This window comes from Neophocaena asiaeorientalis, unplaced genomic scaffold (genome assembly GCF_003031525.2).
Source record: "Neophocaena asiaeorientalis asiaeorientalis breed wild unplaced genomic scaffold, Neophocaena_asiaeorientalis_V1.1 scaffold43, whole genome shotgun sequence".
Taxonomy (NCBI): domain Eukaryota; kingdom Metazoa; phylum Chordata; class Mammalia; order Artiodactyla; family Phocoenidae; genus Neophocaena; species Neophocaena asiaeorientalis.
Genome location: NW_020173674.1, coordinates 5,397,254 through 5,407,596, shown reverse-complemented (window position 1 = coordinate 5,407,596; position 10,343 = coordinate 5,397,254). Strand labels below are relative to the sequence as shown.

Here is a 10,343-nt window from a genome sequence, read left to right as displayed (position 1 = left end):
CTCCCCCTCCCCCTCCCCCTGAGTAAATGCAATGACACATCCTCCCAAATGCCAGCGAGCTGGCTTCGAAGCAAGTGATGGTGTTTTTCCTGCTGCCCTTTGTCTGGGCTGACCGCCCCCCTTGCCTATTGTCCCGCCGCCTGTCCCATTTCCAAAAGCTGAGGCTAAGCGAGGCTCCGGGGCTGGGGCAGGTGACTAACCGGCTCACAATGCCCCGTGGGGGGCAGGAAGAGGGCAACACAGGCCCACTGCCCAGCGTGGAGGAGAGAAGAGGGCACTTGGCTGAGGGTTTTTCCCTCAAGTTCACAGGGTTCTTCGTTCTTCTTCCCAGCCGCCAGGAGAGTGCTCATGGGTGGGGGATTTGTAATTCATTAATCAGCACGAGGCACCGGACCAGTTTCAACACCAGAGGCTTCAGGGGTGACTCAGCGGGACCGCTCGAGTTCAAGGCGATGGACAGACCGAGAGTCCCCACTTGTGAAATGCTTCCCCAAGAAGCCATTTGGCCATCTCCTGCCTTTGGGGTTTGGGTTGTAGGTTTTTTCCGGTGCTGGGGTGGGGGTGGTCTTGAGTGTGGAGTGCTCTCCCTGCGTCCTTCCCTCAGGCCTGGGTTGGGACTTGCCGGGGCGGGATCCCTAGGGGACCCGTAGCCCAGACCCTCCCTGGAGGGTCTCCCTTCCTCCCTGTACAGAGGGCTGCCAAGGAGCGTGCAAAGGAAACAGCTCTCATCTGGGGGCCTGCAGACATCCCCACTCTGTGACTTTTCTTGGGGGACGGTCACTTGGTCTCCAAGGCTTGAGTGCTCTAGAACCGGACCGCCAATTAAATCACTTGGTAATACGTTGCTTTTGTTGTTGTTTATTTGCTGTTTCAAGGAGGGAGAGGTGGTGGGCCAGACCTGAGAGGTGATTCCTCTCTGGAATAGCATCGGAGCCTGCGCTCCCCACTCCTGCCCTGGGTCCCCCCTCCCCCCCTCCCCGAGAAGGAAGGACACCCTGCCCGCCCTGCCATAGCCCCTGCAGCCTGTGGGTCAGAGCAGGCAGCGTGGGCATGACCGGCGCTGGGTTCCCAGGGCAGCTCTTCCCTTTTCTGCACTTCGAGAACTGGGATGGGGGGGGTGGGGGGGTGGGGAAGAAGTTTGTTTTCAATTACCTCACTGGAGTGGGACAGACTTTGTTGTTGGGTTTGTTTTGGGGTTTTTTTTCCCGCTTTCTTTCATTTCCTAAACGAGGAGAAAATGAGCTGAGAAAGGGGAGCTGGCGGGGGGTTGGGGGCAGGGGATTTTCTGGGGCATCAGGAGCAGCTCTGATGAAACCTGCCTTGGAGGGGCCCTTTGCAAAAGTGCTGGGGGGGGGGGAACCTCCCACCCGCCCCTCCCCCAGCCAGAATGCTGTGGCGTTTCAATGACATTCTTGGCCAGTGAGCCCGAAGATCTTCTGATGCCCAGGCCAAGGTCAAGGAGGCAGATGCCCAGCGGGTGACTGGCACTGAGGCTGGCCAGGAGGTCCCCTAGCAGCCACCCTTTCAGAGGGAGGGAGCCACAGAAGGAAGGGGAGCGGGAGGGGGAGAAGGGAGCCTCTCAAGTCCTTCTCCCCTGGTGTGCAGCCTGCTCCTTGCAGAGAGTGTCTGCACAGACAATGTGGTTTGGATTTGGCTGAGCCCCTCTGCACCTTATAAAGCACCTTGCTGAGTCAGGGAGAAAGCAGCCCCAACACGGGAGAGGAGGAGGGGCCAGGGGAGAAAGGGGAAAGAGGGAGAGGGGAGCCGAAGGAAGGGGGGTGCTGAGGGAAGAGGAGGGAGAAAACAAGGGATGGGGCAGGAGACACAAAGAAGAGCGGACTGCAGTGGAAGGGGAGGAAAGCTTCCCATGCCCTCACCCCCGCCAGCAAATGTTCACCTCGGGAGTCCAGAGAGAGAGCCTCGGTCTGCAGGAACCGAGGGCTGCAGCTCTGAAGTGGGGACCCAGGCCAGCTGGGTGCAGGGACAACTGGCTTTCCACACCGCCCCGGGCTTGATGCCGTGACCCTACAAGCTGGGGAAGTCATGTTCTCCCTCTGCCTCTTGTCTGGACTTGCACCCCTGCCCTCTCCCCTCACCTGGCGGGGACAGGGTGGGGGGTGGGGGGCAAGCCTCTCCCCTCCCCCATCTTCCCCACTGCCAAAGGGAAAATCAACTCCGTCTCCAAGCTGCCAGTGCCCCTCTGCCCCTCTGTCTGGGCAAAGGCAGCAGGCTAGGAGCTGCCAGTTGGTTTGGGGTAGGGGCTAGAATAAAGACTGTGCCTTTATTCTGCCAAATCCCAAAGGGGGCTGGGCTGAGGGAGTTGCAGGGAGAAGGGAGAAGCAGAGCAGCGAGAGCCCCTCCAGGCTTTCTGTGGGGTGGTGGGCACAGGTGGCTGCCCTCTGATTTCCAGCTGGGGACCTTGGGGAAGTTCCTGCACCCCTGTGGCTCTCAGAAAGGGATGTTTGTTTGGGGCCCTGCCAGCTCTCACGATCTGGGATTGCTGCTGGGGGCAGGGCAGAGGTTAGAGGAGACACTGGCCCCCTGAGCTCCAGATCCATCTGTCCCACGAAGCGTTGCACAGGTATTTCCTGAGCCCCTGCTGGGTGCCAGGTCCTGTAAAGGACAGAGAGACAAGGAAAACCCACCCCTGCCTTCAAGAATTTCACAGTCTTGTGACAGGGGACACTACTAAACTGAGATCAGAGGATGATGAGGGAAGGAGAGCTCTGGGCGGAGGTGGAGCTTCTGGATGGAAATGTGGCTGAATGGCAGGAGGGGCAGCGGCAGCCAACCACAGGCCAAAGGGCGTGGCTCACGGGGCTGCCTGCCGTGGGCAGAGGGCAGAGGGCAGGACTGGGAGTCAGGATGCCAGGCTTCCAATTGGGCGGCGGGCCTTGGGACAAGCCCACCACCTCTTGGCGGAATGCGCTATGACCACCTCTGCCTCCCCTCCCATGGGATGGTGGGAGTATCAGTGAGCCTATAAGGAGGATGCTGTTTTGATGCCCTCTCTGGCCTTCCAGACTTCAGTCCTTACCATCCGCAGGGGGTAGCAGGTCAGGCCTCAAAGGGTGTGTCTGGGTAGGGGGCAGGGCTGGCACCCAGAGACTACTGAGCTGCCCTCCAAGGGGCTGGGGGTGAGTCAGTGTTGGCTCAGGGACAGGCTAGGGGTCCACCCCTCCCTCCTGCCTCCCCTCCTCCCCCCATAACTGGCATCCCCAGGGAAGGCTCTCTATATGCCCCAAAGGCCCCATGTCCCATGCAGATGCAGAACTGGCATTGAAGGGGCCCTGACCCCTGGGGTGTCCGGGGAAGCCTCTGGTCCAGTCCCCTCCTGGTGGGTGAGCAGCAGTGTGGTATTGGAGAAGTCCACAGAGATGAGTAAGGACATTCACTCATTCATTCATTTGTTCACCAAACATTCCTTGAGCTCCTACTCTGTGCCAGGTTCCAGGGACACAGAGAGGAGGCCTAAGAGGCCCTGGGGTCAAGAGGCAGAGGCTGGCCTGTGCCGCAGGCAGGAGAGGCAGCGGCCGGCCCCAGAGACTCCGCCAGCCGGCTGCAACGCCTGGCATTCCTTGGCGACACACTGCTCCTTTGCGCCTCTCAGGCTTAACTCATGACAGGCGTTGAAACGTACTGAGCTCTCACCACGAGTCAGGTTCTGGGCTAAGGCTTTCTGTGAATGATTTCATTCCATTCTTACAATAACCCTAGAAAATAAGACCTGCAGTTTCCCCATGTTACACACGAGGGGACTGAGGCTTGGTAACGTGAAGTGAAGTCGCTTGTCTAAGGTCACACCAGGAGGTAGAACCAGGGCTGGAACTGAGGACCATTTGCCTTGAGCACCTCGTCCCCTTAACTGCCCCCACGGCGCAGGCGCAGGGACTCTTGAAAGGAGAAGAGGCTGGATGCGGAGACGGCAGTGCGTGCTGAGCACGCCCTGGCTATGAGGCATCTAACCTGGGGCACCCCTGGTCTCTCTCCTCAGGACACGAGCACGTTCTCTGCGACAGAGAGTCCCCATGTGCCTGGAGCAGGAGACCTGGGCTCTCCTGCCCGCGACTCGCCACACGCGACTAACTGGGCCAACCATGCCACGTGGCCCTCCTGGGTCGGTGAGAGGTGCCAGCCTGGGAGCACTCAGTCCCCTCAGCTGGAATTGTAGATTCCGCGAGCAGAGCAGTGAGCTTGAATTATGGAATGAGCACTGAGCTGGAAGGCAGACGGCTGCCTGCGCACAGAGTCAGGACGAGGCTGTACCTCCTGAGGGCCCGACCGACCGTGTGGCCTGCAAAGCGAGCCGCCGTGGACGTGCACCCCGGGAGGGGCGCCCCTCCGCCACTACGCACGCGTGCTCCAGCGTGACTGCAGGCGCAGGGGCCACCAAGGGCAGCAGGGGGAGGAAAGGCAGTGCACTTTCCCCTTTCTTCCAGGGTCAGGAGCCCAGAGGGCCTTGCCTCACCCTGAGCTGGCTGTGATGTCAGCGGAAACCCCAGGACCAAAGGCCTCCGCCTACCTTAGCAATAGTCCTGCATCCCCCACCTACACCTGGCCCAGCTCAGGCCTCCCGAGAAAAACGGCGCCCACAGCCCCTGCCTCCCAGCCGAGGAGAGGAACCAGGTCCTGCCGCCTGCCTCTCCCCTGCCCTACCTGGGCTGGCTCCCCGTCTGCAAGGATGTCAGGGTGATGGCTGTGTGAGGAGGACAGGGGCAGGAGGGGTACCCTCAGGGGCTCCACTACCACCCCAGTCCGCCAGAAGCTCCCCCGCCATTCTCCGGGATGTTCCATTGCCCTGGACACCCCATGCTCGGGCTCTGGGACTCCGGCACCCCGGCAGAGGAGCGGAGTTGCCTCTCTCTTATCCTGCACCTGATCCTTATCCTGCCCTGCTGAGTCACTGCCGCTCCTCCGCTCTGCCCCCTCCTTCCTGCCAGCGTTCCTCCTTCAGCCTTCTCAGGCTTTCTCCAGACTGTCTGGGTTCCACAGGGGCCCCGGGGGCTGGGGGCAGGTGTCAGAGGACAGGCTGCACTTGGCCCCTCTGGGGGGCTGTCCCAGCACCGCCGGGAGCTTGGCAGCACATGAGGTTGCCGCTCCGCCTTCACCAGCCGTGTGACCTTGGGCGAGCCACTTGACCCCTCTACACCTCAGTTTTCTCTTGCATAAGACAGGGGAGATGATAATGGTGCCTTCCTCAGTTAACACAAGTCAAATCTCTGGCACTTAACACGCGACAAGGTTAAATATTATCATGATCTGCCCTCCAGGCCCTATCCTCCCATCTCTGCTAAGGATGTGCCCCGACCCCTGCAAGCCTCCATATGTCTACGAGTCTGTCTGTCTGTACCTACTCTGTTCTTTCCACTCTGCCTTCTTCCTGAGGCCTGTCCCCAGCACCCCCATGCTGACTCCCCGCACTGGCCACAGACACAGAACTCTAGAGAGTTCTGGAGTTGGGCCGCCGCTCAGCTTTCCTCCAACGATAAATGATCCTGAGCATCTGCTTCGGCATCCCAGACAGCTTCCTCACAGGGGGTCAGTGTCGTGGAGGAGGGCCGGCCGGAGCGGGGAGGTTGGACACGGGGCACAGTGAGCTCTGAAGCGACCTGGGGAGACAGCCCACCCTGGCTGTGCCGGGCGCCAGCCCCCACCTGTCTGTGAGGAGCTCGCCGGGCCCCAAAGCCTCCTTTCCGAGGTCCACCTCGTGATTCTCGGCAGAGCGCCCTGAGCACGTGTCAGTTTCAGCCGCTGACTGCTGCAAAATGAAAATTCCATTGTTAAATGAAACAGGGACTCAAGAGCTCGGACAGGTGTGAGAACGGCTGTAGTGCCGAGAAGGGAGAGGTCAGAGGTCAGGGGGATGTCAAGGGAGACTTTGAGGGTGGCTGGGGAGAAACCGAGCAGCCAAAGTTGGGGAACCACACCTGGCCTGGAACCGGTTCCTGGGCCGGGAGGAACTGGCACTCGGGCCTGTAGGGCTCAGTCACCCCCCTCAAGGCTTTCTGAAGCATCTCCTGTATGTGCCCGCGGAACAGCGTGGTCCTATGGAGACCACACCCTGCCCGCCAGGGGCTGGGGGTCTGCGGGGACAGAGGGAAGATGGTTCCAGAGCCACCCTGCTCTTAGTTAGAGGCCTCATCCCCGCCCTGCCCCCAGTTCTCTGAAGTCTCTCCTTTCCCCCCACCCCCACCCCGGCACTGTAGGAAGCCCACCTTGGCCAGGGAGGATGCCTTCTGGGCGCCTAGCCCCGTGTTGGACACAGAGCTGGGACCCTCGGCTGCCTGCTTGCCCTCCCCAGGGCAGACCAGCCTGGTCTCTGTGCTGGAAGCTGGGACTGGACACGGTGTCTGTCTCCCTCTGCTGGTCCCTTAGGGGACAGCCAGGACAGAGCGCTTTCCCCAGAGCGGGTGGTCCCATGGCTCCCGAAACAGCGGATGGCGAGGGATGGGGGCACTGAGGAAAGGGTCTGGGGACTCAGGCTGGGCTCCAGGCTGTAGGAACACCAACACTGCCGCCCAGGTTCCCTCGGCCCAAAGCCGGCCTCCAACAGGGGCCCCGAGGGGTGGTCTCAGGGAGGCCAGGTGGCCTCCCTGATGCTTTCCCCGCGGGCCCGCAGGCCACAAACAGCTTCCTTCCCTTCTAACCCAAGAATGGAGCTGTCAACCACAGATTTATCTAAACCTTTTGTGAAGCTATTTATCCTTCCAGCCGAGACCGCATCTTGGGGTAATGAGTTCCATCGGAGTCCTCCCCTGCTGGGTGAAGCACGCTGCCTTTCATTTGTCCTAAACTTACCTCACTTGTGCTCCAAGGGGGCCCTGTAACTCCAGCATGCCAGGTTTTGGTGAACAAGCCTGAGCTTCCCCTTCCCATCTGCAGGTTTAAAAGTTCCATCCCATCTCCCTCCACCTTCAGCCCTGCAGTCTGAAGGGACCTGGTCTCTGACCTGTGCCTGGAGCCTAGCAGTGCGGGCACAGCCATTACCTCATGCCAGCCTCCAGTTAGCTGGTGCGGCAGAGGGCACACCGGGGGCCCAGAATCAAGGGTGGCACGCAGCCCTGCCTACACCCACGCCTCTTCTTGGGGCTGACATTTACCCCAACCCTAATTCTCTGGGTATTTTCCAGTTCCTGGCCTCCAGAACTTTCCTCTGTAATGTTTCTGTGGGGGGATTTCCCTCTCACTTCCTAGTATGGATTCACCCTGGCTTCGTCCGTGCTGGTGATGTATTTTGTCCCTGGTCCTGACCCCAGAATACCATGAGGGGGTCACTCCAGAGATGGGGGTGCTAGGACACAACAATCCCAGTAACAGCAACACTGACCGTGTGAACTAAGGGCTTTATTTTTTTTAACAAATTTTTTTTTTTTTTGGCTGTGTTGGGTCTTCGTTGCTGCACGTGGGCTTTCTCTAGTTGCGGCAAGCAGGGGCTACTCCTGGTTGCGATGTGTGGGCTTCTCCTTGGGGTGGCTTCTCTTGTTGCGGAGCACGGGCTCTAGGCGCGCGGGCTCTAGAGCGCAGGCTCAGTAGCTGTGGCGCACGGGCCTAGTTGCTCCGTGGCACGTGGAATCTTCCCAGACCAGGGCTCGAACCCGTGTCCCCTGCACTGGCAGGCGGATTCTTAACCACTTCACCACCAGGGAAGTCCCTGGCTTCAAGTCTTGTAACCTCTCTGAACCCTATACTCTTGGGGCATCTGACCTGTTTATTAAACCACTGCTATGTGCCAGGCTTGTTCTGGTTGCTGGGAGAAATGCCAGTGAACAAGAAAGGCCCGGGCAGGGCTTGCCTCTGGGGGCTCGAGGCACCTGGTGTGCCACAAAGGCATGATAGGTGGGCAAGTAGAGCCCCACCAGCTCAGTGCCCCCGCCAGCTCAGTACCCCCAGCAGCTCAGTGCCCCCAGCAGCTCAGAGCTCCCTTACCCGCTCGGCAACCCCAGAGTCACCAGGCAAATCCTGTCTCCCGTGTGCGCAGCCCAGCAGGCTCTGCCAGAGGCTTTGGCACAGTCAGGCCCTCTGGTTTGTCTCTCTCCAGTCGAGTGGAAGCCCACGAGGGCAGGGAGTTTCGTCGTGTGCTTTCTTTCCTACACTCAGGAAAGCGTGTCTAACACGTGTTAAATGAACGAATTACTGAGCTCTGAGGATTCTGCGATTTCAAACGTAACCAGCTGAGTGAGAAGCGGTGGTTGAACGGAAGAAATTTCCAGACAGAAAATTAGTTTAAAAGTTTGAAATGGTAACCACCTTCATCCGTTCCATATCCACCCCTGATATTCACACACACACACACACACACACACTCACATACTTGTGTACTTGAAGGAGACCACCCCTACTGTGGGGTATGGCGAAGACTGTAAGAATGTGGGGTTTGAAAGGATCTTGAGAGAGCATCTCATCCAACCCCCTCATTTTATCAAGGAGGAAACAGGCTCAGAGAAGGGCCTCGACTTGCTTGAGGCTGTCTGTAGCAGGGCTAGAGTCGCAAGGTCCTCGTCCCCTGTTGTGTGTTCTCCCTTCTGGACCTGAAAGGCCTTTTTGGCTATGCCAACTGCAAGCCTGGAGAGGCTGCTTGGCCTCTGATTGGAAAGTTCCCTTCCAGCCCCACAGCCTGGGGGAAGCAGGCCTGCCAATTCCAGCTCCTCTCCAGAGCTGTGGCTAGGTGAGGGGCTCAGGGAAGCCGAAGGGCCCCCTCGGGATCACAGCACGTCAAGGTGGGAAGGGACCTCAGTGAGTATCTCGTGCCACCAACCACACTGTACAGCCGCAGAGACAGGAGGGACTCGCCCAAAGTCACACAGCAAGTCAGCGTTGAAGCACAGACCAGAGACCCAGGACTCCCGAGTCCTGGCTCTAGGCTCTTTTCTCGTGTCTGAACCCTTCAGAAGGGTCAGGTGATTCCCAACTTTTGGCAGGTGTGTGTGTGCAGTGGAAGAAAGACTCATCAAGAGTCCTAAAGCGTTGGGACTTCCCTGGTGGCACAGTGGATTAGACTCCGCGCTCCCAATGCAGGGGGCCCGGGTTCGATCCCTGGTCAGGGAACTAGAGCCCACATGCACGCCGCAACTAAGAGTTCACATGCCTCAACTAAGGAGCCCGCCCGCAGCAACTAAGACCTGGTGCAACCAAATAAATAAATATTAAAAAAAAAAAGAGAAAGTCCTAAAGCGTTTATATCTCCCTCTCCCTTCCCCCGGGGCCTTGCTCCAAAGACCTCAATGCCACAGGACCCTACTGGTCCCACAGGTGTCAGGGGCAGAGACACGGGTGTGCGATTAGTCACACCTTCCCCTCCCTGCCTTCCAGGGAGCTTTGGCATCTACCTTCTGTTCCAGCTGGGCTGCTCCGGCAATGGCTGTGGGGAAGAGGTGGAGAAGCCATGAAGGCTCTGCTGATTTTCACTGGAATGAAAAGAGAGAGGACGAGATCCAGAGAGAAGGAGGAAAGTAAGGAAGAGAATAACGAATGCTAGGTTCCTTGGGGGGCAGGGGTTTGCACAGAATGTGGGGGGACAGCTAGTGTCCACGGAAGGGTTGGACTGTGGGCAGAGGCTGGAAGTTTTGTTCCTTTCATCACAGCACCATGCTACGTGCTACGAGGGAACCAGAGGCAACTCGGCTACACTTGGGTCACACACCTATTCACTGAACGCATACTTACTGATCACCTGCTGAGGGCCAGGCCCTGTGGGAGGTAGAGGGATACAGTAACAAACAAAACAGACTAGGTCCCTGCCCTCATGGAGCTGACATAACTAGGGGCATTAAAGAAGTAGACACTATGAAATAATGTTGAGTTGGGATAAGTGCTGTGGATAACCCAGAGCAAGGGCTTAGCTAGACAATGCAGGGTGGGGGGTGGCGGGTGGAGGGGGAAGCAGAGAAGGCCTATCTGAGGATGGGCAACTGAAGCTGAGCCCTAGGAAGAGAAGGCGCCAGCATATGAGAAGGGGAAAGAGCATTCCAAGTAGTGGGAACAGCTTTACAGAGATCCCAAGGTGGAAAAGGATGTGGTTCGTTCAGGGAACTGGTGGGGCCAGTTCTGACGCACAGGAAGGCCACAGACAGGTGGAGAGATGGGTGGGGCCAGCTCCTTCCTGCAGGTTTGGGGTAAGGGGTTTAGAATTTTTCTGGGGGGCGGCCAGGACTCACGGCTTGCTGGATCTTAGTTCCCCCACCAGGAATTGAACCCATGCCCTCAGCAGTGAAAGCGCGGTGTCCTAACCACTGACTGCCACGGAATCCCCAAGGGGTTTAGATGTGACGGCAAGTATAGTAGTTGGGAACCACTGCAGGGTCTACACCAGGGAGAGGCGTAACACAATTTACATTTTAGGAAGG

The 10,343-nt window shown here is 58.6% G+C and overlaps 1 long non-coding RNA gene across 1 annotated transcript in view; it reads left to right on the top strand.

Annotated features, from left to right (window-relative positions):
• Positions 1-4,873, top strand: part of LOC112402047 (uncharacterized) — a 47,033-nt gene extending 42,160 nt beyond the window's left edge. Inside the window, exon 3 of the long non-coding RNA XR_003003666.1 lies at positions 3,995-4,873. This is a non-coding gene — a long non-coding RNA (uncharacterized LOC112402047). The remainder of the gene's footprint in view (positions 1-3,994) is intronic.
• The last annotated feature ends 5,470 nt before the right edge of the window (positions 4,874-10,343 follow it).